This window comes from Sceloporus occidentalis, unplaced genomic scaffold, assembly GCF_023333645.1.
Source record: "Sceloporus occidentalis isolate IW3139 unplaced genomic scaffold, rSceOcc1.0.p SCAF_3, whole genome shotgun sequence".
NCBI lineage: Eukaryota > Metazoa > Chordata > Lepidosauria > Squamata > Phrynosomatidae > Sceloporus > Sceloporus occidentalis.
Genome location: NW_028316983.1, coordinates 242,418,615 through 242,445,953, shown reverse-complemented (window position 1 = coordinate 242,445,953; position 27,339 = coordinate 242,418,615). Strand labels below are relative to the sequence as shown.

Sequence of the window (27,339 nt, the reverse complement as noted above, 5' to 3'; positions counted from 1 at the left end):
TTTTTTTCCTTCACAAAACAGCATATTCTGCACATATACTTTATTTTTTGCCCAGTAAACTTGGTGGTATTTTGCACAGAAATGCTGTTGTGTATGTTTCTCTTCTGGGTAGGAAAAACCACAGACGTTTTCTTGTTGCACAGAATAAATCCCAAACTACTAAGTCTTTAGAAACTACAGTTTGTGATGACTTTCTCACATCTAGGAGTAAAATGGAAAAATCTTTCTTGCCTATGAGAACAATATTTATGAAGTTTATGTTCTTGACATACAGGGCCCAAACAGACAGGCCAAAATAAAGCTGCTTTGGGTCACTTTGGAGGTATGTTGTTTAAATGACACACACATCTTAAGAGGCCAGAAGCTGCGCCAAAGCTGTGCTTCACTCCTTAGAACTGGAGCATGGCTTTGGCACAGCTTCTGGATTCTTAGGACGCATGCATCACTTAAACAGCATACCTCCAGAGTGACCTGAAGCAGCTTTATTTTGGCCTGTCTTTTCGGGCCCACAGTTACACATCACTTATGTTGGCAAAGCCAATGAGAAATGAGAAAGAAGGGAGATTTCCCTGTCTCTTGCATCCTTTTCTTGCTCTGTCACACTTACTGACAGTATGATAGAATGCAAATAACGTAAGGTGCATATAGTTCTCCCCCAAATGCCTGTGACAAGTGTGATTGGTCCAAAAGAATGTGGAATAAGCAAAACCTTCCTCAGCACCCTCCCTATTTTTCTTTACCAACTCTAACCACTGCTTCCAAGTAAAAGAGAAAGAAAGAGGCCCATATTTCAGTATTAGGGATGGTGGAGAAGTATGAGAAATGACTTCCTTCTAAGTTAGGAATGTGAATTTGCACAGTGGCAGTATCATGGCCAATGAGGTCAATCCAAGGCACAATTATTGCTAATTGAAAACTTTTCCCAATGCCCCTCCATGATGACTTGAAATATAGTTGGCAATGGCAATTTTGACCGTCTATGGAATGGGAATCATGCAGCCTTCTAGATGTGATGGGAGTTGCTGTCAAACAAGATTTGGAGTGCTGCATGATTCCCATCTCCAAAACCATTGACAGAGCTTGGGATCTTCCCCCAGATTCCCCCCCACTCTAATTTCTTGAGAGATTTATTAGAATCATAGAGTTGGAAGAGACCACAAGGGCAATCCAGTCGAACCCCCTGCCGTTCTGGAAAACAGAATCAAAGCATTTGTTTTGTTGTTGTCATAATCAGTGTTGTCATTTACATAAATGCTAACAAAATGTTGGGAGAAAATATTACTATTTGGTCATTTTAAACTTTGTTCTTTGTGTTCTTATAGATCAATGTTAGGTTTAGGGTTAGAATTGTGGACACACGCACTTTAGATGATGATAATAATAATAATAATAATAATAATAATAATAATAATAATAGTTTTATTTATATACCGCTATTCCAAAGATCATAGCGGTGAACAGCAAGTAAGTTAATTAGTAAGTAAGCTAATTTGCCCCCAACAGTCTGGGTACTCATTTTAGCGACCTCGGAAGGATGCAAGCCTGAGTCGAGCTTGGGCCCTTATGCTGGTCTTGAACTCGCAACCTTGTGGTTTTGAGTGAATGGCTGCAGTACAGGCATTTAACCACTGCGCCACCAGGGCTAGATGATAATATTCACTTCAAAATGTGATAAGCAGACCTGCTACATTCTGTTGGCTAGGACCCTCAGTGTCTACCCATTGGTCAGAAATGAAATGGTGTACACTAAGTTCTGTTTCTGCATTTCTCATTTGAAAAAAATCAAGCAAGCTATGCTGTTAAGTTTTTCTGCTTAACATCCTTCCAAGAACTTCACAAACTTGCACCCCCTTTTAAAAATTGCATTGCTTTTTGGCATATTTCATAAAAATTTATATTATAGCTGATTCCTTTTTTCAAAAACCTCAGATCATACAACCAGCTGATGAATTGTGCATGGTTGCTCAGGGAATCAATATCCTCTGATATCCACTGTGTAGGAATAGTGTGTGCTGACAAGAGTTGGAAAACTAAACAGGATCAACAAGCTTATTTAACTATTTTGTATATAATACAGTATTGTCAGATGAAGCTTACGGTGTAAACAAGGTGGCATGCAATGTAGTAAGTTTGATTAGTTTGTAGCTATGAAAGTATCTACACTTGAAGCTTTGTTTTTAATGATTTGTTGTTATCTGCCTTCAAGTCATGGCGACCCTGTGAATGAGACACCTCCAAGAACCCCTCTCTTCTACTTCTCTGCTTAGTTCCTGCAAGCCCATGTCCATATCTGTCCTGATTGACTCCATCCATCTGCATGCAGTCTTCCTCTCCTCCTCCTACCCTCTATATCTCCTAGCATTATTGTTTTTTGCAGTGATCCATGCCTTCTCATTATATTGTGAAAGTACATCAACCTCAATTTGATAATCTTAGGCGGGTTACAGACTGCCATTAGGGACGTCCTGAGGACGTCCCAGTTTGAAAAAGGGGCGTCTCTTCCAGACGCCCCTAGCCCTATCATGGACAGAGTCCGTGACAAATGGCGGTGGCTGTTCCACACGGCTGCTGCCATATTGACATAGCGGATGCTGTGCGTCCGCATGTCACGCCCCGGAAGTGACACCGCGAGTGCACGACTAGCACCTTGCGGTGTCTCTTCCGGGGCCCAGGAAGGAGCGCGATTTCTGCGCTCCTTCCTCGGAGCGTCCGGGAGCCGCATGGTTTGGCCTCTGTGGCTCCCGGATACTGAAAGCGGAGGTGGAGCCAGACCGCCGCAATCCGGCGGTCTGTAACACCCCCCCGCTTCTAAGGAGGTCTCTGGCTTGATCTGTTCCAAGTCCCATGTGTTTGTCTTTTTGGCTGTCCACGGTATCTTAAGTCCTCTTCTCCAGCACCATATCTCAAATGAGTTGATCTTCCTTCTGTCTGCTTCCTTTACTGTCCAGCTCTGTACATGGCGATGGAGAATATAATGGCTTGGATGATTCTAACTTTTGTACTCAGTTGTATATCTTTATAATTCAGTAGCTTTTCTAGTTCTTTCTTAGCTGCCCTTCCCATTCCTATCTTATTATTTCTTGTCTGCAGTCACCATTCCAATCAATATTTGATCCTATATACAGGAGTTCTTTCACTCTTTCGATTTCCTCATTGTCTGGATTGAATTTATGTATCCCTTCTGTGGTCATTATTTTTGTTTTCTCTGTGTTCAGCCTTAAACTGCTTTTGCACTTTCATCTTTGAACTTCCTTATTAATGTTCCAAGTCTGTGATGTCTTCCGCCATTATTATGGTATTATCTGCGTTCCTTAGGTTGCTGATATTCTTTCCTTCTTCCTATCTTCACTCCGCTTTCTTCTGATTCTAGCTCTGCTTTTCTTATGATGTTTTTAGCATATAAATTGAGCAAGTAGGGTGACAGAATGCAGACTTGTCTAACTGCTTTGCCTATTGGGAACCACTCTTTCTCTGAATTCAGTTCTCACAGTGGCCTCTTGTCCTTGATACAGGTTTCTCATCAGGATTATCAAATGTGGTGGCACTCCCATGTCACTGAGTGCATTCCATAGCTTTTCAAGATCTATACAGTCTAATTCTTTGCTGTAGTCAATAAAATTAATGCTGATTTTTTTCCTGGATTTTTTTGGTGCACTCCATTAGCCACCGTATGCTTGCAATGTGGTCCCTGCAGCCTCTTCTTTTCTAGAATCCTGCTTGCAGCTATGGAATTACCCTCTGTATGTATGGTTGGATTCTGTTTTGCAGAATGAAACATTGGAGACTTTTATATTTTGTCTGCAACTTTTGGACTATCGTCTCGAAATTGTGACTACATTATCTCCCCGATGAAGATTATATAATGTGATGTCATAGTTGTAGGAGTAGTTAGCTCCTTGTCAGTACCTTTGTGGTACACAGCCTATCTGGGAATTTCTATTTTGTTTATACATCCAGCCCATATGCAGACATGTACTTGACATTAGCGTGGTTTTAAGGCCAACCGTGGAATCTCCTGTGTTTTCTAGAACTGTTTCCTAGAACTTGAAGCTTCACCTATTACATTGCTTGTTTTTGACTAGATGTATGCTTTAATATGTTTCCAGAAATTCTTTTGTACAGTATTGATACATTGTCCAACATAGAATGTTGTCATTTACTATTATCTTGTGTTTATATGTATTGTGTTCCTTATTGTTATTGTTATGTGCCTTCAAGTCAATCCTTATTTAATTGCATAAAGTTTGTTTAAAATTTCTGATACATTTGTTTGGGCTTCCTCCTCCCCCTCCCCCCATTTTGGTCCCTTTGGGGGATGTTTTACTTGTTTGGAGGATCTAATTTCTTGTTAGTACACATCTCCTACATGTCTAAAAAAAGCCACTGGAATTTGTCTTCCTCGATGTGGTTGTACATTGTGCAGAAGAATTGCTGGAGAGTGAGAAAAGGTGAAAGGCTTGCCCACAGTATTAGTGTATCTTCTAGTGCTATTGAAGAAGTAACATTGTTGGACCGCTAAGATGGCATATTAGAGCTAGTTCAGAGGTCCAGCTTACTACCTATGACAGCTCCTTTCAAATTGTGGCACATATGTTATGGAATCTTCTGCCCTACATGGCCTTTTTACACTGTTTCGCCATTCCTTTGATTTGATTATTTGGTTGTTGCCTGCGTTTGCTGGGTGTTTTTCTTTAGTTTTGTTTTTTGTGGGGTGATTAACTGATGGTATGTAAGCTGCCTTGGGACTCCTGTTTGGACCAGGGGATTGAATACAGTGATTTGAATATACTATGTAAGAAGCTGCCTCGTATAACCAGCTCATGCTGTTTGTCTTGCCAGTAATGTCTACTTTGATTAGTGCAGTTTTTACAAGCCATGGGCAGAGGTCATTCATATTAATAGATATCGGAGTATTTTTTTTTAAATTGACTGAATAATGCATGCTCTGTTATTTAGCCACCGAGGTTCTTCTCTAGAAAACTCAGTATTGGCCTGGGAGAATATCAGATTTCTTTCTCTGCACTAAATCTAACACCTTTATTAGCATATGGTGATGTTTGACATTGTGGAATTTATTACACTTGTGAATTAGAGGGAATGGCTTGAAACAATGTACTGACGTCCAGTATCCTAATTAAAAAAGGGGAAAAACCTATAGCTTGACCGCCATATCTGCCGGGGATATGTTACTAGACTTAGCATGCAAAGATTATACTATGAATAATAGTGAGAACCCTATTAAAACTAAGCACTTCTAGCAGACACATACCATAAAATCGTGCTGGAGAATATAGGAATGCCTAGAAAGAACACTTCTCTAGGAACCTCTAGGCCTCCAACCTCTGGCAGATGCATACCATAGAATTGCTCTAGAGGACCTACAGAGGACATTTTTTTCCAGAAGTGGGTAAGTGAAACCAGAGGTACTAGCCCCATGAATACACAGGTTGTTCTGTATTTGTGTTACCTGAGTAACACAGGTTGTCTGAGTAACAAAAGTCCAGAAATAGGTCTCTCTGAAGATATGCTTTCCAAATTTAACAGTATTCTTAATCTGTTTTGGGATGCTCACCTTGCCCAAAATTAGTTCAAATTTTCATTTGTTTTGCCTTTTTAGCAGCATTGCATTTTTCTTTTTATTTTACAAATGAATGCAAATGTGACACTATGATAAATTGGTCCTGGGTTTTGATCTTTGTTAGAGCATTGCAATCAGGTTTCAATCCGTGTTTTGTATTGCTTTATATTTTGTTATCCATGAAGAAAACAGATTTTTGGCTATTGCAAAATTAAATGTTATAAAGCTGTTTGATAACAATTGTGGGTAGTATCTCTCAGCCCCAATCACACTTTATTCAAAAAGTGATTTGTGGTTTTGCGACGTGCAGCTTTCTTTCCATTAGATATGAGTATGTGTATTTTTTGGCAAGGTGAGGATCCCAAAACAGATGAAGCATACTGTTAAATTCGGAAAGCATATCTATCTTATATTGTAGCACCTTTGAGATTAACTGAAAGAAACAAACTGGTGGCATGAGCAGTTGTAGACTTGAACCTACTTCTCCAGATGCATGTTTGGAGTTGAGAGTCTAGAGCAGTGATTCCCAGACTCTGGTCCCCCAGTTGTTTTGGACTTCAGTTCCTAGAAGACTCAGTCATCTTGGCCAATGCCTTGGAATTCTGGGAGCTGAAGTCCAAAACACCTGGAAGGCCAGAGTTTGGGAATCACTGGTCTAGAGAAAGACCTGTACAAACCGGTTGTGTGTGAGAATATCAATTGAAGCTCAAAACTCCCACCTGGGCTTTTTTCACCAAGGGGAAAAGTCCGGAAGAGAGGAGGAAAGGTGCACACATGCAGTCTTTCCAGCTGTGCTTCAGACAATGTTGGGAATAATCAAATCTGTGAATGTTATAAACCCATGGAAGTGGAGGGCCAACTGTAAGGTTAACTGGAAAGCTTGCAATAAGAAATAATCACCTCTTTAGATTTTTATGGGTTTTTTGGGCTATGAGGCCATGTTCTAGAAGAGTTTGTTCCTGACGTTTCACCAGCAGCTCTGACTCCTGGCAAAATTCAGCTGCTGAAAAAATGTCAGGAATAAACTCTTCTAGAACATGGCCTCATAGCCCGAAAAACCCACAAAAAGCTATGGATGCTGGCCGTGAAAGCCTTCAGTGTCCCAAACCACCTTTGTGTTTGCCAGTAATAATACTAAGCAGGTAGAGAATCATTGGAGATTCTCATTGGAGATTATCGCACTGCACTCTTAAATCATTGCTATTCCACTTTTAACTGCTCTGGCTGCCTCCTGTTGCATTCTGGAGTTTGTAGTTCAGAGAGGCCTAAGAATTCTCTGGCTGAATATTCTAAATGCCCCTCCCTAAACTGCAAATCCCAGAATGCAACAGGAGGCAGCCAGAGCAGTTAAAGTGGAATGGCAGCACTATAAGAGGGTAGTGCAATAATCTCCAATGCTAAGTCCGAAGTTCATTTCCATTTAAAAGGATCACGTGGCTGTTAAAGGCTGCTGTAAATCAGAGTCTACAGTGGTCAAGTGTACAATATGTACAATAATCAGAGCTTGTTTAGGACACTTTTCTGTGTTCCTAATATTTGGCCAGACACATGATTATACAAGATTAAATGTTCTATGAATGGTTAATACTTGTGTGGAGGAAATAGACAGTTGAGAATGATGACAGCCAATGGGAGTTAAACAAGAAAAAGGTGGTGGCTTCTCCCAGGCGCGGATTATAAAAAGAAAGGCAGAGGTGTATGTTAGGGGAGTGTGTCATTTTAGCCGGAAGGGTTAGGCAGCCGAGAAGGCTGGGGAAGACTGCCATGAAGTGCAGTTAGAAGGGGTTTAGTATCCAAGTTAGGGACAAGAAAAGTCCAGAGTTAAAGTGTATGTGGATATCCTGCGGGATATATACCTCTAGGAAGCGATGGATATTAATAAAGTAATCTGAAGGATAGATGAAGTAATCATTAGGAAATGGAAGACGTTCACTTATTGGCTGTGGTCACAGATAACCAGAAGGGTTAAGAGATACAGAGGCTAGATAAAGGTTCTATGGGAACTAAGAGTGTAAAGAAACATTTATAAAGTCAAGTAAGGGAAACTATTAAATCTTGTAACTACTGAAGCTTTTATACACCGTATCAATCTTGGATATCAGCCACTAATAAAGATACTGTAATCAACCCAGATTGTAAATAAAGTTCTTTTGTTGTTTCAACAATTAGTTGTCTTATGTGTTTAAATAAACGTATTCAAAATGCTACCAAAAGGGAGAAAAACACTTTTATTAGTTGGGACGCATCAGAGAGTGGGTATGTAGCTATCAATTAACCATTGGTGCCAAGCTAAGGGGATTTTAAAACCCATAGGGCAGGCATTTGTGAAGAGTTCTAGTGTAGGAGTCACTGGGGAGCGATCCGAGTTCAAGGGTCTGGGCACATAATTGGTGGCAGCGGTGGCACACAGTGTAAAAGAGTGCAAGGTTTTAAGAGATTTTTGGCAGTGTCACGTTGTCACCGTCACAACTTGTATTATAAAAAGCATTGACAAGGGGCTTGTCATTACTCCAGTGCAACTAATTTAATATGTATATAAGTCATATGAAACCTTTGCTACTGTTTAATATACAGTGGACCCTTGTTATACGCTGGGGTTTGGTTCCAAGATCCCCCGTGTATAACAAAATCCGTGTATGCTCAAGTCCCATTAAGTATAATGACATAGCAAAATGGTGTCCCTAATAAAAAATGGAAAATCAAGGTAAATTTATACTTTTTTGGAACATTTTCAAACCGTGTATGCTTAAATCCGTGTATAAAAAATCCGTGTATAAGAAGGGCCGACTGTACAGTTGTCTGTCTGTTTTTAGTTATGTCTTAGAAACAAGGCAAACAAGCTATGCCAATCTTGTAAATAATTCTGCTTTGCCGAAATAGTCCTGTGGATCGCAGTATGATTACTCATCTTTTCAGAGATTTTTAAAATAACTCCTGCAGCTTTTATTTTCAGTCTAGAGTCAAAGTGGCTCACTGCAGTACATGGGAAATCAAATTTGAAATCCTAAGAGCATAAACACCATTATAAACCATGCTTTAAGTGGGATGTTACCATTGTGCTAAGTAATGAATCAATATATAACCCATATGCCAATTCAGTCCTAATTGCCCAAAAGGCCTAGATGAAGTAAAGTGTAAATTATGGTTTAGAATATTGATCCTTAAATAAAAATTATTGCTTTGAAGTGCTGACGATGTACTTGGTGCTGCTGTGAAAACATTCTTTTGACTAAGGACATGCTGTCCAAAATTTCTGTCCCTGAAAAGCAATAATATTATATACTGAGACTGAAAGAGAAACTAATCAACTTTTCTTCACAATGCCAGCTGTAGCCAAGAAGAAAGGCTCATTTATATTATTCATCAGTGCATGCCTAATTGTTTGCATTACCCTCATGTGTTAGGGGGTCATTGCAGATGGATGACCCTGAGCAGAACAAACATGGACCTGCCATCTTCTGGTTTTCCCTTAATCGAGTAAATATTATCTATGACAGCATCACCCAAAACCAAAAATATATTTGATGCTATTTCACTGTGTATCTAATCATGATTTCATTATTCATTTACTGCCTACTGGTACGATGGCTAGATATGAAGACAGATGAGAGGAAGGTTTAGCCCGTGGTGGCAGACCTATGGCATGTGTGCCCGCTCTGGCATGCTAAGCCATTTTTGAGGGCACACGGAGAGATAGAAAGGTGGGGGAGAATAGGAACAGGCATGTGCCTGTTCCCCCTCTTCCCCCCCCCTTCCCATGCCTTTAGCTGCCTATTGAGAAACAGCTAAAGGCCCGGGAAAGGGGGGGGGGATCAGAACAAAGACTGCAGTCAAGAAATTAAATGAAGGGTAGAATTAGGATGGGCAGCTATTAAAAAACTAGATAAAATCCTAAAGTGCAAAGATATAACTCTGAATACTAAAGCAAGGGTTGCCCAAACCTTTGTATACCCCATCATTATGTACGGATGTGAGAGCTGGACAGTGAAGAAAATGAATAGGAAGAAAATAAACTCTTTTGAGATGTGGTGCTGGAGAAGAGTGCTGAGGATTCTGTGGATGGACAAGAAGGCAAACAAATGGGTTCTAGAACAGATCAAGCCTAAACTCCCCCTGGAAGCCAAGATGACTAAATTGAAGCTGTCATACTTTGCCCACATCATCAGAAGGTATGGATCATTAGAAAAGATAATGATGTTAAAAAGAGAGAGGGGAAACCAGCCACATGCCAGATGGATGGACTCAGTCAAAGTGGCCATGGGCCTGAGTCTGCAGGACCTAAGCAGAACAGTAGACGAAAGAGGTCTTGAAGAACTCTCATCCACAGGTCGCCATGAGGGTTAGGTTGACTTGACAGAACAACAACAACAAATTCCATGTGCCTTCATTATTAAATAATAATAATAAATAAAAATTTTATTTATATACCGCCCTTCTGTATAACCAGGGCGGAGTACAGCATTATAAAATACCTCAATAACAGTACAATAAAACAATTACAATTACATTAAAAACATTCTAGCCAGCTTTAAATGGCTTTAATAATTAAAACATTTAGACTTAGCATCGTTCATGTTCACAGAGTCCATTTAGAAACTCATGTGTGTTCTGAATTTAGATGTTGGTAAGAGATATTTTAAATTCGGCAATTCATTTTAGACAGATGGAACCATGTAAATCTATCTAAATTTTATTGAACATTCAAGAATCAAAATATGCACAACAATTGTGCTGGGAAATAACAAATATTGTAGTAGGGCTTTACAAGTGGCAAACTATAAGTGAATTACACAGAAAGCCAACAAAATGCTTCAGGATGGAAAAATATTATCTGAAAAAAGCGCATTTGCAAGCTCAAGAGGATTCTAAGACCCAGGCTGTTACTGAAGATGCTATAGAGTTGGATTCAAATTGCCTGAATACAAAGAGTTGGATTCAGATTTAGGGGCTAAGCAGAAGTTATTAGGAAAAGAGAGAAAGAGAGAAGACTCAGAAAAGGGCGGCAATGGCAAAGCTATTTTCCTAAACTGCATAAAAAGAGGGAGCAGGTGGGAAAAACTTGAGAGAGCACTCTCTGAAAAATAGATTTGAGGTGACAGATTTCATTTTTCTTGCTAGACTTCTCCAAAGAACTGCTAAGGAGTGTTGTAATTCTGGATGGATGTCAGGCCAGAGACTAGGTTAACAAAATTGTCTGGTGAAAATCCCAGGGCTCAAAAGGAGTAATTTCAACTTGAATTGATTTAAGCAAAGCTTGAAAGCCTAGTTGAGGCCAGTCATTTCACACAGACTTCAGCAAAGCCTGGTCTTCTTGCAGATACAACAGAGCTCTTGGAGCGATAGGATCACGAAGCAGTATGGTCAGCCAGAGAAAGAACAGTTACCTTTGTAGTGTAGGGTCTTTTATATGATTTCAGGAACATTAAAAATATTGTCTCATTATTACTATCAAGCTTGCATATCTCAGAATTTTGCATGATCACAAGGTCATGTACCATTTTGCTGATGGACATGTAAAATACAGAAAAGCAAAAGAATGACTAAGATTTGAGAAACTATGTATGAACTTTAACTTTTAAAAAGGAAAGAAAAATATTGAATGACTGTTCCTAGTAAAAAGGTGATTTTCCCTATCAGTGTGATTTCTCTATTTCTAAGACATTTGTTGATACTTTCAAGATGCCATGTCAGGAGACAGAAGTCTTTACCTGGGCGTACTTTCTCGTATCCAGTAATTTTAATCACTATTCCTCACACGCACAGCCCAAGCAGTGACAGTTAATGAAGTTTAATTCATCATTTCCTTCTAATATGGATACTGGGCTCGATGATTTGGTTAGCAAGGATTTAATTTCCATTCTAAAGTTGTACTGTGCTAATCCCTCTTCTGTAATCTGTCAGGCATAGAGATTAAACAGCACTTTCCATAAATACATGGTCATATATAATAATATAATAATAATAAAATTTATTTATATACCGCTTTTCCAAAACTGATCAAAGCGGTGCACAACAAAGAATACAAAATACAATAATCAAAAATAACAACACGATATATACATAACATTAAAACTTGACAATAAAAATTCAATCGCAATTTAAAACCATAAAAACCATATCAAAGCCAGCTGAGTTGATAATGGTATAAGATACATATCAGGGGGGAAACCACACATATCAAGGCACATGGGGGAAAGCTTGACTGAACAAGAAGGTCTTGAGTCTCTTTTTAAAGAGATCCAGGGAGGTGATGGAGTGGAGCTCATCGGGAAAGGTGTTCGAATTTTGTGGGGCCGAGATGGAAAAGGCCCTTTGTGAGGTCGCATATCTCGTAGTTGGCACCCTCAGCAAATTCTTCCCGGCTGACCTGAGTGTGCGGGGCAGATTATATGGGGAGAGGCGGTCCTCCAAGTAACCTGGGCCCAAGCCATTTAGAGCTTTATAGGTAATTACCAACATATATACATGTTTTGGCAGGGATGTACAAATTCAGGAAGTTCAGCAACAAACTACAGTGGGCTCTACGCATTCGCTGGGGTTAGGGGCACAAGACCCCCATGAAAGTGGAAAACCCACAAATAAAAAAGCCCACTTTTTTTTTATCTGAGAGAATACCTCTCTAGAAATCTGTAGGTCCTCCACTGCAACTCTGTGGTGAACATCTGTCAGAAGCTGACCATAGAATTGTGCTGGAGGACCTACAAATGCCTAGAGACGTGTTCTTTCTAGGAATCTCTAGGTTGGTCCTCCAGTATGATTTCTGCAGACGTTGTCCATACAGTCAGGCTGCAGGAGTTAGAGATTCTTAGAGAGAACACATTAATCAAATCTGTGAATAATCACATGTGCAAAAGTGAAAGCCACAAATGTGAAGGGCTGACATACAGATTATATGACTGCACATGGCTTTAAAGGAGTGTTCACATCTAGATAGGCAAAGGAAACCAGATATCTCTGACATTTCATTTCTTTTACTTATCGAGATGTGAGCACCCCTTTAAAGCAATGTGTAGTCATACAATCTGTACCATGAGTCCATTCCTTCATGATACATGAGTGTAGTTTGATGTCAGAGATAGCTCAGACATTTCTTGCATTACTATCATCTGTTATTATTAAATTAATTATGTATAATGACTGAATTAATCATTATTTTAAAAAGTGACAATACAAATAGAGTTCTATCATTAGAATTCTAGTATGATGTTTTCCTCATAACCACACACTCAAGACTTTCTTCATTTACCCCAGACCTGGTACATTTTTAACTTCCTTAGTAAAACTATGTATGGTTACGCTATGTGAGCTGAATGAATAAGGGTGGATGTCTTAATCTATGTCACCTGCATGGATGATCTGATCTTACGAGATGCAGGGGTGAAATCTCAACATGCTGAAAACTATATTTAGTTAAATGTCGTATCAATAGAAGTAACAATGTCATTACTGAATGCAGAAACCGAGTCTCCACTTTATTGAAGTCACTGCGTCAGCAGCTTCGAATGCTAGAGTCCAGCTCAGTTTCTGTCATCCACAATGATGCTTGAAATTGGCAAATTGTTTGGGAGCAGCCAGATTCTCAGTGATTTTAAATTGTTTTGTTCTGCAGTCTAAGTGAAGGCATTTCTTCCTGTCGATACATAACTGCCGAGTGAGAAACATCCAAAGCTAAATCCTTTTTTTCCTGGTTGGCATCCCAGGTTGTTTCTACCCCAATGACAGGATGACAAAGCCAGACTCTTGAAAAATGTCATTTGTTAATGTACACTCAGGTTTCTGTCTGTGCAGTTAAATGTCTTTTGCCTTTCGTCTTTTCAGTCATTTGCTAATGGGAGAAGTCATCAAACAGATGCAGATTTTGTTTGTCTGCTGCAAGAGAACCACAGTTGAATGGGCTAGATACACCTTATCTCTTTGAATTGTCTTGCTTTTTCCAAACAGACTTGGTAACATTGATAAAGTGATAGTACATTGACAAATGCAAGTGCCTGTTCCCCCCTTCCTGAAGCAATACCCAGACTAAGGAAAAGGATTCGAAGTATCACGAGAAATCTCCAAATGTTAAAATGTTTAACCCTTCTTGAGATCTGCCCATGCTGTATTTTGAGTTATTGAAAAAATCAACAGTGGCAGAAAGACAGAAAGGCACAGTTTAAGAAATTAAATGGTGAGTGCATGTCTATTAAACTGTTTTTTACATTTTTGCAACTGGCGCCAGGCAAAAGCTTGTTTTAAACCTCTGTGCTTTTATTCAAAAGTGGGGTTGGAGCTGAACTGCGGCACCAATCTGTAATCCAAATTTAGTTCTTGTTGTAACATCCTTCTCCCTTGCCTACGCCCATACCATCTTTTGTCCACTTTCATATGATAGAGCTGTATCATGCAAGTAGTATTTTGGGTGGTGACTGGAAAGAGTAGATGGGCAAAACTTAGCAGCTCATGGCATCTGTACTTTGGAGTTTCTTTTGACATATGGAATACTTACTGTCTATTTCTTCATAATCTGGGGTTTCATGAATTGACGTTTAGATATAAAAAGTAACCGCCAATATCCAAGGTGCCAATGGTATGAACATATAGTGGCACTATGAGCTTTTAATTATGAATGGAGAAATTCTTTCTGGATCCAGAGTTGGTTTGTTGTGAAGCATGACTTTACTGAAGCAATTTCATTTAATAAGTAATGATCTATGCAGGAGATGTATTGAAAAGCAAGACAATGTGGACATTTCAGAAAAGGAATTTCTTCAATTCATTTGGAAGCTACTGCCTTTTCCTTTTATTTAATGAAGAATGGAAATTGAGAGTGACCATAGCATTTTACATTTCACGTGTTGTGTGCATGCACATGTGTATCTTCTCTTTAATTTATAAATTCTATTACATTGTTGGGATTTCTCAACAAATTCAGCCATTAAATCAACAGTGCGGACTCCTTAATTCAGAGAGCATTTGATGCCTACCATTTTAATAGACCCATTTTAACATTGTTTTCCTTGCATACAAGAGGCAAACTGGAATATGGTGAAAGTTTGGATAAACCTGTAACTTTTTGTTGCAGTTATTTAACTGAAACTGTAGGGTGGCACAATATTATAAATTGGCCATACTGGGGCAAGAAATTAGGTTTTAAAATTTTGTTTTATATCATAGCTCTTGCAATATTGATTTCATGCTGACTTGCTAAGTAGCAAAAATCCCCATTCTGAGAACTGGTAAAATGATTATGAAACCATCTCTGATTTTGTAGTATTCTTATTGCCATTGATTATAATTTAAAATGAGTTGTTTGTGCTCTCCTATATTAAGTGAAGGGCTCTTACCTAACTTGAAAGAAGAGCTTGCTTCATGTTTTCCTAATAATTAACCAGGTGGCCTTACTCTTTAATAGAAGCAGTGTAAATTATTTAACATTAAGACATCAGTGAGAAATAAATTGAGTGCTTTCAGAATGTGCTGTTTAGGCCATGAACCATAGATTATTGTTTCTTTTTAAAGCTAATCAGTTTTATAAAGAAAAGGACAGAATACACAAGTAACAACTGAGAAAATTTAATCGAATGTTGTCGTTCTTGTTTTGTGCCTTCAAATCATTTTTGTCTTATGAGAACATGACTTACCCAAGACCATCCAGTGGGTTTCCATGGCCAAGCCATGGTCTCCATAGTCTACCCCTGGTCTCCAGAGTCATAGTCCAGTGCTCAAACTGCTACACCATGCTGGATCCCCAATCAAATACAAATAAATATTTGAACATGCCCACTAAAACCTTCTAGGCAAAACCAGTGGTGTTTCTCCTAGCATATTCTCTGGATGTGAATTGCTTTAGGATTGTTACCACATATTTAAGCATTCATTTAAGAACCTATAGGCTTGTGTCTAAAACTATATTCTCAATCCCAAAACAAAGCACAAAGGCCTAATGGGGGCAATGGGTAAAATGCTCCCTTGAAGTGTCCTTAAAATACAGTGCCGTTCCTTTTTTGTCGATACTTTCAGATTTCATACAGGGCACACTATTTCTACAAAATAATTCCACCTCATCTGAGTGATTTTTAACAATACCAGTATTCTTAAGTTCATGTTGGCCACATAGGTGTTGTTTCTCATGCAGTTAAGTATCCATTTGGTTCCTAATTTTGGTAGTCATGCCCTTACTGTGACTCTTCAAATTGTTTTCACAGGTGTAGCTTATTGGACACCATACCTGCATAGAGTATTTATGTTACCAGAACACCTTTATGTGTTGGTTTAATGTGACAGAATGAGTCTCTTATAGCTTAACTGTGGCAAATGGATGCTTTCATACCCTGCTCCTTTTCTGCACATAATTTCAGCTTCATTGTGGTTTTCTCCTTCCTGACTAGAATTCTTCTCCCCTTCCTGTGGAATGTTAGCTGTAGTTAGTGTCATACCTGTAACATTTAGCAGAGTGCAGCCTAAATCATGATTTACAATTTGCTTCTTATCAAATTTTAGAGAGATCAGAACTACACAAATCTGAGAAAGAGCACAAGTACTCCTATTCAAGAAACACTTTGCCTGCATTGAATCCTCCCCTGGATCCCCACACATGTAAAAGGAGCTTAGGCAGACAGATCTTATAAATGAATTATATTCAGTAATCTTCTGTCCCCCAAACAGTTAGTTTTTGTCTTATTGTCAATGTAGTAACATGGAGAGAGGAATACAGTTTATTTTCTGCATGCTCAAAAGTTATCATTGGATAGTTTATCCTAACAATAGAAAAGTATAAAAGTGGAGAGTAAAGGGCTCTGTCTCATGCTTTACATAAATCCTCCTGGTGTGTGCTTGAACTTTCAGGCAATATGAACAAGCGAGGCTTGGAATAATGGCATGCTGGGTTAAAAACAAAATAAAACAAAACAACTTTTTTGTCTGGACCTTAACACTTAAGATCATGATTTGAAAGTGCAAACTTTGCAGATGATGAAATCAGAGCCTGCGCACTGCCACTCTGACATGTAAAAAAAAGATAGATTATTAACATGTCAGGATAATTCTTAGCCAGGCAGTTGTTATTAGAATCATAAAGTTGGAAGAGACCTCAAGGGCCATCCAGTCCAACCCCCTGCTGTGCATTATTGGCTTTCATTATTTGCTATGTAATTCAGACACCCCACCTGCTTGATTTTTATCCTTGCCAAAGGTAGAAACACAATAAAACTTAGCTATCCCTGTGGTAGTTTCTTCACAATTCTTGTGCTGCCTAAAAGAAAAACTACTGTGACTATGTGAGCCCCACTGTATTTGTAATTTTACTCTTGATTAACTCCACTTCAGTTATGTTTTTTGTTATCCGTGGCTGGATCCCCAGGAAGCTAATTGCTACTGTAGAACTATAGATACTGCTGAGTTAATGCATTCTGAGAGTGAAAATATCAGAAACCAAATGAGCAGATAGCTAGGAAATGAACTTCTGAAAATGTTCATCTAATGAGCATCTCTGGTGCCACAAACGCAGATGGCAACACTACTCACACATCTACTCAGGAAATGGCATCACAGGACCAAATCACATCACCTACAATACTATAGGTACTTTCACTTGCTCATCCTCTAATGTGATATATGCCAACCTTTGTCAACAACAAACCTCAGTGCTCTACATTGGCCAGTATCTGCACGTGAGGAAAAATGGACATAAATCAGACATTACAAATGGGAATACACAAAAACCAGTTGTAGAATACTTTAATTTTCCTGGGCATTCCATCTCAGACCTCAGAACAGCAGTCCTGGAACAAAAAAAAGGAAGATAGGAAAGAGAAACAGCAGAATTGGAATATATCCACAAACTCCAGTCTATCAACAATGGGTTGAAAAGAGACAATGCTCACCGCACACATAATAATGCTAATTTACACCTCAGCCTTATGAGGACTCTCTTGGCTAGTTCATCACATCTCCTTTCTGGTCCCCAGCTACATTACACTCCAATATCTCCCACCACCATTCATATGGTTATCTGCTCACTTTGGCTTTAGGCAACATTCTTCCTCCTGCCTTTGTCCTGCAATGGCCATAGTTAAAATTGAACTTGTTACCTCACCACCATACCCATACAGACCCAGCCGGCTAATAAAGGTCTATTTCTAGGCACTTTATGCATTTGAGGAGGTAGACTTGAGTCTATGAAAGCTTATGCCAGAAACGTCTTTCTTTCTTTCTGTTAGTTATTCTCAAAGGTGGTACATGATCCCTTTGCCTATAATTGTCATAGTGATGGTCTCTCTTTCGCTTACTTTCTTCCCATGTTAAAATCACTTGATTTGCTTTTCTCAAGGAAGCCATGAGTAGTGAAAGAGACAAAGCACGAGGTCACCAATATCAGCCTGTGGCTAGAGCTAGCAACCTTCAGTTCTGAATTGCTGCATTCTGAATGGCAGCATAGAGAGAGCTACTAGAATTGCAGGCTGACATGTGCTACTGGTGGTGAAGTACTTGTAGGTTCTGGAACTCAACTGAACCTTTAACTCAGGCCCGAAATGCATGGGCCAGATAAAGCAGAGTTTGGCTGCTTTGGGGGTGTAGTGTTCACATGGCGCATGCCCCCAAAGCTGGTGTAAGCTGCTCTGAGGCCACACTAAGGGGGTAAAACCCAGACTTTTAAGGAGCAGAAATAAACCACTTTGGAAGCAGGGCATGCAGTCCAAGCATGATCATGGTTGAAGCAGCCAGAGGCCACTCCTATGACGCTGTCTGTCTTGCCCCTCAGAGGACAGAAAAGTGCTTTCTATTTGAGAACATTTCCTGAAAAGCAAGGTTTTCTAAGGTTCAGTACACCTCTGGATTTGACATCTTAGTTCTATGAACAGTTGTCCTCCATAGTCATAAACATGAAGTTATGCATGTTCCAAGGTACACACGTATAAAAAGTCTTTGCACATTGGCAGTAGTATATGGTTGCAGATTGGTCCCAGCATTGCAAAAACATGCAAGAGCTCCTCCTCAGGGGACTTGTCAAAACAAAAACAGAATGAAATACACACAATAATGACTTTCAGGAATTAGCTTGGTTGCAAGAGGGACACAAGTATTACTATATGAATTTTAATAGGTTATTAGTTAACACATTTTTTTTAAAAAAAGAAAAGGCCAAATGAACAAAACACAGATCTGTACACCAGACTTACATGTAGAGAAAATAGCATGAAAGGATATACCCAACATCTAAATCACAGCTGGCTGTTCTGAGAGACTGTGCCAGAGCTGTTTCCCATGCGTTACTTCATGTTTGCATTTGCCGTTCGTTTTGTTTCTGTTGACTAAACTGGGGCTAAAACAATGTATTGAAATATGAGACTATTCTACAGTAAAAATTAATTCTTCCCACACCTGTGTTACGCTGTACCGCTTTTCTTGCCAAGCAGGCCTCCCTGGCTTTCTTTAACACCATGCATTTTTCACTCGTGCCTGCTTTTCTTTCACTGCGATGAATACTATTCCTTTTTTGTTTATTTTGGGTAAATCTAGATGGGCTGTTTGCTTTTCCATCCTCAAACTTATTATATTACTGAATGATCATTGTTGCCTGTTTATCAGCTTTTGTCTCTCTGTACAAACATTGTTGGATTGAAATAGCCTTTTGGGAAAACTGGTCTGCCAAATAAGCAAATATGAGTGGTGAAAAGCAGTGAATCTGTTTGATAAAAGCTTTGCTGCCTGGAAAAGCTGTTATTTTTAATGGATATCAAGTTCAATTAGTTCATTATAATATAGTTAAACTGGAGCAAAATGTGCATGTTACAGTCTGCACTTGCCATACTTCCCTTACGTGGCTTTGAGCGTATGTGTACGGGAAGCAGTAAGGGACAAAATGGCGCACGCTCCAGAGGAGCATGCCGCCATACAAACAAATGGGACGTAAGCATAGCCGTTTTTTTCTCATATGCAAGGAGGAGGGTCTGGAATAGATCCCCTGCATATGAAAAGGTTGGACTGTAATTCCTGTATTTAATTTTTGAAGAGATCGTCAAGTTAATCTGTTTCAGTATACAAAAAGGGGGGCAGAGGAATTGTATCTAAAAAAGTGGATCAAACTCCACCAAAGTTCATGCTAAAATAACTCTTAAAGGTATTTTTAGATTCCTCCTCACCTTTCTTTTTGTACAGAGTTTGTTTCACTTTCATATATATTAATAATAATAATAATAATAATAATAATAATAATAAAATTTATTTTTATCCCGCTTTTCCACGATGATCAAAGCAGCGTACAGATTAAAATTTCAACATCAATGTACATACATAGCAATAAATACAATATATAAAAATATCATGTTAAAAACTATTACACAGCCAGCTGAGTTAAAAATCCACGAAACAATGCAAAAAGCATTACAAGATAGGGGGAAAGGACATAACATCACAACTCATGGGGGGAAAGGTTGTTGAAAGAAAAAGGTTTTAAGATTCTTTTTAAAAAGATCCAGGGAGGTGGTGGAACGGAGCTCGTCGGGAAGGTTGTTCCACAGTTTTGGGGCCGAAATAGAAAAGGCCCTTTGTGAGGTCAACACATATCTCGTAGTTGGCACCCTCAGCAAATTCTTCCCGGCTGACCTGAGTGTGCAGGGCGGATAATATGGGGAGAGGCGGTCCTCCAAGTACCCTGGGCCCAAACCATTTAGGGTTTTATAGGTAACTACCAACACCTTGTATTGGGCCCGGAAGTGCCCAGGGTACTTGGAGGACCACCTCTCCCCATATATATATAATTTTATACTTGTGGAAATGATCTTTGTAGCCCAATTCTTGACAAGTGACTGCTTTGGAAAAACAAGCCTAAAAAAAGGATAGTATTGCTACAACAAATTTGTAACAAAATCCAAAATCCATGCCTTAACTTGACCAACCAAGACAATACCTTTCAAATATTCACAGGCTTCTTCATCAGGCAAAGAAGGGAATTATGATGTGTTGACAGGTTTTAGTATAATTAATCATTCTGGGAATTAGGAGGCGTAGGTTTAAATTGAGAGTGTGTCTGAATGAACATCTGACTATGATTTGGTAATAGCAGTTAAATAGACTAGAATAATAAATGAATAATAATTAATAAATGCTTCAGTTTCAGTTCAGTTTCTACTTCATTTTCATCTTCTTTTGGATACTTCACTGGTGCATGTACATTTCCTCTATTACTATTTTCTCTAGATATTTTTCATTATATCAGAGATTCTTAACTTTTGGCTCTCTAGATGTTTTGGACTTTAGCCGCTCAGAATCCCAGACTTTTGGTGATGTTAGGTGGAGCTTCTGGGAATTTAAGGAGCCCTGGTGGAGCAGTGGTTAAATGCTGGTACTGCAGCAATTCACAACCACAAGGTTTTGAGTTCGACCCCAGACAGGGCTCCAGGGTCCTCTCAGCCTGGCATCTTTCCGAGGCTGCTAAAATGTTGGGGGAAATGAGCTTACACATTGTAAACTGCTCAGGGAGTGCTTAAGTGCACTGATAAGCAGTATAGAAGTGTACTTGCTATTGCTTGGTATATTGCAATTTAAGTCCAAAACATCTGGAGGACCAAAGGTTGAAAATGATTGCCATTCTGAGCTATGGATTTTCCTGGTTCAATTTCACATATAAAGATTTGGTACTGAAACTGACTGGCAGGACTAATCACTCCCGTTTGGGAAGAAGCTTTGACTCCTGCTTGGAGAACTACATTATTAAATGCCTTGAAGGGATTTGGGAGTTTGGGTATCTGAATGTTGTAAAATGTGTTTATACATACTAAGCCTCTATTCATTCATATTCTGGGATGCATAGTGTCTCCTCAAAGGATTTTGGAGGATACTTTCTGAATGTTGTAGTAGGTCAATCCATCCTACTAATTCAAACAGACAGCAAACGCTTCACTTAAAAATGATGAAAGTTAGAATTTGAAGTATTCTCTTGTTAATTGCATTCATTTCATTCTCATGTAAAAGCTCCATTTTATTTTAAGGAGTCTTGATCTATACAGAGATGTCAGCAAAGTTGTTTTAAATGTGGCTAATTCTTTTTTCAAACCACTCCCTGGTTTTTCTAGATGGAGGTTAGAGGAGCCATAATAATGTGTATTAACTACTTGTGCTGCGGAGGATCTTTACATTTGTTCTTAATCTTGTGGAGAACTGTACCCTTTTCAAAGCTAAATTCTTGCATTTTTACATAAAATGTTTGTGGAACTTTTGACACTATCAGTTCTATGGAAGGTTACGTCAAATACTTTAATGTCATTTATTTCATTTAACCCCTTCCCATCCACGGGAGTTTGGTTCTAGGGGTCCTCACAGATGAGAAAAAGCATGCATACTCAGTGGGTGACACTACGCACATCTGCATGCATGGGCTTCCATTAACAATAATGGGATGGGGAAATCCATGGATGCTTAAGTCCGCAGATAACTAGCCCATTGATACAGCAGACCGACTGTATATGGGAAAGTGAGCCAACCTAGTTATTTCTCTCTCTTTAAAGAATAACTGCCAGTGCTGGATAGATTCACTAGAGATCATAATGGCATAACTGCTAAATAAAACTATGCTATATACAGAGCATTTTTTTTTTTTTTTGGTGTACATCGTCTTGGGGGATCTGGTTAAGAGATGATAATAAATGCAATAAACAAATAAATAAATAGGTACTTGTTACCCCTGATTTGAATATTTTCTATAGTGAGTTTTACGCAAGCCCCAGCATTTTTACATATTTTCCTCACATGTTTCTGCTAGAATAATGTTGCAACACACTTTGGAATGTGCAAAGATTGCATAGAAAGAGAAATCATTTTTTTTCCATAGCAGGGGGGAGGACTGTGGAAATTCCTTGTCTTTACAGGTGACAATGAAATAGCTGAAGATGTATATCCCTAGTTCATTCCAGTTTTATATTAGTGTTATAATTTACCACTGTAGCTTGTAGAAACACTATAACAGCAGGGTTAACTGTCTGCTTTCTAGAAACTTGAACATAGCTAGGAGGCAAAACAGAATCAAACTCTTTCCAAGGAACAATATCTGCAACCAAGAGATTACATTTTGTGTCTCCCCTTCACCCCGCCAATCCTTTCTAAAAGATCTACATTATGTGTCCTTACAATTATAGGTTCCTCTTGCATGTTCTTCCTGTTTCTGTATATACAATAGGTATTTGATATCCATTGGGGTTTGTTTCCAGGACCCCCATGGATACCAAAATCCACGGATGCTCAAGTCCCATTAAATACAGTGGCATAGTACGGTGATGACAAATCTTTTAGAGACCAAATTCCCAAACTAAAAGGCCTTCTGGTACCAGGTGTTACCCGGTGCCTGAGACAGGACTTCTAGGGCAGGATTTCTTCCTTCCCTCCGCTTGCCACAAAAAATGGCTTTGCCTGCCATCTCTGGCACACGTGCCATAGGTTTGCCACCATGGGCAGAGTAAAATGGTGATCCTTATATTCAGTGACAACATCAAGGTTTGCTCTTTGGAATTTATGTATATGTTTAAATATTTTCAAGCTGTAGATAAAAATGTCTACGGATATGGAGGGGCAACTGTAATCTTTTTGCCTGATGGTCTACATTATGACTGCTCACTGAAATTAGTATTACATATATATTTGGCAAGCAAGTAACAATGCAGTGGTTATTTGTTTTAAGGTTTGCCAAGATAATGACAAATGAAAAGAATTCAGACAATATTTGTATAGTTTGGGATTATAGTCAATATTCGGGCCTAGAGCTGTTGGCATGAGGGACATGTGGGAGGTTTTTGATTTACTTAGAGTATTTAGATTAGTATTTAGATTTGTGCACAATTGTCCAGTTCTGTCCAAGTGAAGGAATAACAACCCTCTCCCTCCTCTTGAGTGGGAAGAGGGTTGTTGTTCCTTCACTTGGACAGAACTGGACAATTGTGCACAAATCTAAATACTAATCTAAACAATCCAAGTAAATCAAAAATCTCCCACATGTCCCTCATGCCAACAGCTTCTAGTTCCAGACTTTTGTTGGGCTTGCCCTTTTTAAAAACAGATGACAGAAGAGGAAATGAGTGCATTTGTAACTGAAAAGGCTAAGCAGCATTGTCCCAAGTAACAGAATGCTCAGTTAGGCAGACTAGACACATTGATAACCCATTCCCATCATAGGGACTCAGAGGTAAATCTAACCTGCATTTGGCTACATTTACAATTTTGAGAGGACTGTGCCATCTCTAAAATACATATATTGCAAAGTAACTGTCTTCCTATATGAACAAATCTTCAATCCTACTAAACATTTGGATGCCTGAGGAATTCATTCTCTTCATTGTTTTAACTCCATGCACACGAATATGGATTGTACTGTGAAACATGATCCTTGCCTCTCTAGACCGCAAGCCAGCTTCTGTCTCAGTCTGCATAACCATCAGCTTCCCCTCCTCTGTCCTGGAACACAACCATGTAGATGCACAACTTTTGCAGGGGCCTCACATTATCTGCATATATTTATAAATTGTGTTTTTCTTTATTCAACAAAAGTAGTGAAGTGTACGACTGGGAGGTAAGAAACAAAAAGTGCTTATTATTATTTACAGTGACTGTACAACAAATCAGAATTATCTCTGTGTGTCAGCATTTCTATTTCTGGCAAAGGAGTAGTCTTGGAAAATTTTATTCACAGATTTTCAGGTAACAGATTTCTTAAGATTTTTATTTCTACTTTCAAGATTTCTGGGAAGCTTTTGTGTAGAACTCATAATTAGGGGGAACTTATAACAGAATTATTATTAGGCTATTAGGGAGGCTAAACTTTACATATCATTGAATTGAACAGTACTTAAGATGTGTATAGGAAGAGCATCAGTTGAAGTAATAATTTAAAAAAATGACTCTAAAGCCAAACCAATAATTAATTGTGTGCAAAGGGATCTTGTGGCACCCTTTGCTACAAGATTCCTTTGCATATTGATATCCTAAACTAATATGGCTATGTCTCCCAATAATTAATACAGTCTGACCTTCTTATACACGGATTTTTTATACATGGATTTAAGCATACACGGTTTGAAAATGTTCCAAAAAAGTATAAATTCACCTTGATGTTCCATTTTTTATTAGGGACACCATTTTGCTATGTCATTATACTTAATGGGACTTGAGCATACACAGATTTTGTTATACACGGGGGATCTTGGAACCAAACCCCAGCGTATAACAAGGATCCACTGTATTGTTATATATTCTGCATCACAGAAAATGTGCCATTTATATGAATATCATTTGGGTTAGGAGCTTGGGGATGTGTTGCTCAGTGCTTCCTGTCAGGGATGATGGGAGTTGTAGCTCTTCACCTCTGGCTCGAACTCACCACCTTGTTACGCACCGGCGCTGACCAGTTTTGGTCAGTGGTTAAAGCTTTGCTCTAAAGCAGCAGAGTTACAGAGAATAGGCTGAAGACCCTGACAAACTCTCCAAGCCTTCTCACTCTTGCTTCCACAGAAGTCTTCCCACTTCTTCAGGATCCAGCTGGCTCTTGTATCTTCACCCAAGACACCAGACAACTCAGTAGTCTTATATAAAAGATCTACTTTATTCTACTATATACAGCTCCAAAACTATCCAATACAACTCCCCACTACTACCCACACAATACATTAGGATTCATAGCCATTATTATAGTCCTTGGATCATACCACCCACTCTTGTCAGTATCCACCCAGTGGGCGTGTACATCCACTCTCATTGGTTCTCTTGTTTCTACCCAGAATTAATGATTTCATCATCTCAGCCTTGACCATTTAACAATTCTCAGGTGTGTTCAATTATCCACTTTGCATTTCTGTCCTTGGCATTCAGGACTTGCTAATTACATTACCTTTTACACCTGTGTGGCTCTTAATTGCTTCTGCTGAGTCACCCTGACTCTCACATACATGTTTTATTTCACTCACTGTATATCCCATGTTGCTTTTTCCTTAACACTTCCATCCCTACCTACAAGAGAGTGGTATTGAAGACTATTTCCCAGTTCCCAACAACAGTTCTACGGGTGCCACTAGATATTATCTTATGTTTTAATATATCTAAGATACTGTTTGAGTGCAGTTGTAAGGAGCAAAGGATAATCAAGTTAAAGATGGCACCCAGTTCTGTACCTTTGTACAACTGAATTATGTGCAGGTTCTAAACCAGTGCCCAGATGCAATGGTGGGTTGAGTGAGGGTTAGTAACCTATGGTTGAATCTGGGTAAGATGGAGGTCCAGGAGAGTACTTATTCTAGATGAGATTACACTCCCTCTGAATGATAAAGAGTGTAGTCTGGGGAGTACTTCAAATTGCAGTCTTTGTTGCTAGAGATCCAGGTGACCTCAGTGACTGAGATTTACTAACTGCAACTGTTCTTGGCCTGGGATACATTGGCTTCTGGGAATGCAATGTTATTCTGATGATAATGCACTATGATGTGTGGGGATGTCTTAAAAGTTGGTTTGGAGACTGCAAATATTGTAGAATGCTTCAGATAGGCTTTTGAATAGATCAGCCTACTGGCAGTATAAAACACATTTGTTGAGGGAGTTGTGCCAGCTGCTTATTGGCTAACAATCCAATTTGATTGTTATACTATACAATAGTACATAATTAGGAAGGAAACATCTCTTAAGTGTCCACAGTGAGAACTGGGGAGCAGATTTCCACCAAAACTGTGGTTGGCTACCTGTAGAGTCCATGCTCTCTGACGAAACAGAATCCTTCACTGCTGAAGAAAATCGTCTTTGATCCCACCAGACTGGAGAATTATCAGCAAGTGTCAAATACCCCATTTGGGGCAATTGGAGTGTGTTGTGGCCTCCCAGCTCCAAGGGTTCATGGATGAAATGGATTAACTAGATCCATTTCAATCTGGCTTCAGGCCTGACTATGGAAAAGAGATAGCTTTGGTTGCCTTGGTGAATGACCTATGCAGGAAACTTCAGTGTGTCCCCGTGTTGCAGCTTTTCATACCATCAACCACGATATCCTCTGGGCTGGCTATCTGGGATGGAGTTTGGGGGCACTGTTTTACAGTGGCTCCATTTCTTCTTGGAGGGGCGGACCCAGAAGGTGGTGGAGGACGTCTGTTTGACACACTGTGATGTCCCTCAGGACTCAGTTTTGTTCCCTTGGCTATGATGACACATGCCTTGATTCCATCTTGTTTGGACTGTTGTAATGGGCTCTACCTAGGGCTGCCTTGAAAACTGTTTGGAAGCTTTAGTGGGTAAAAAATGCTATGCCCAGGGGTGTTGATGGGGGCTGGCTACAGGGATCATGTGACTCTTCTGCTGAAACAGCTGCATTGGCTACTGGTTCATTTCTGGGCAGAATTCAAAGCTCTGGTTTTGACCTCTAAAGCCCTAAATGGCTTGGGTCCAGACTTTCTCCCATATTTCCCCATCCAATATGTGGGCAGGTAACCATTCAGAGAACCACAGTTACAAGTAAGCAATCTGGTCTCCACCTTCCCAAAGGCCAGTCCCTTTTCATATTATGGTCTGTGTTGCATCTTCATTCTGATGCCTTTGCATATCTTTTATCTTCATTTGCTGGTTTCTGCATTGAGAGCACTGCATTTAATGCTGCTGCTTGACTATTAGCCATTTAAATGGCTCCATCTTTAAACCTATTTAATTCTTTATCCAATTGATTAATGTAATACACTTATAAGTAGTATCTTATTCCCATCACATTAGCAGTCAGAGGCTCAGGGCCAGTCCCATGGTCTAATTGAAGTGCAGCTGAGTTTTTC

General features: G+C 39.3%; 1 protein-coding gene and 1 non-coding gene across 2 annotated transcripts in view; both read left to right on the top strand.

Annotated features, from left to right (window-relative positions):
- Positions 1–27,339, top strand: part of LOC149317694 (trafficking protein particle complex subunit 9) — a 337,712-nt gene that overhangs the window by 221,908 nt on the left and 88,465 nt on the right. The gene's annotated exons all lie outside the window — the stretch shown is intronic.
- Positions 849–984, top strand: LOC149317695 (U4 spliceosomal RNA). Its single transcript, XR_016280765.1, has one exon. It is a non-coding gene; the product is annotated as a U4 spliceosomal RNA (small nuclear RNA).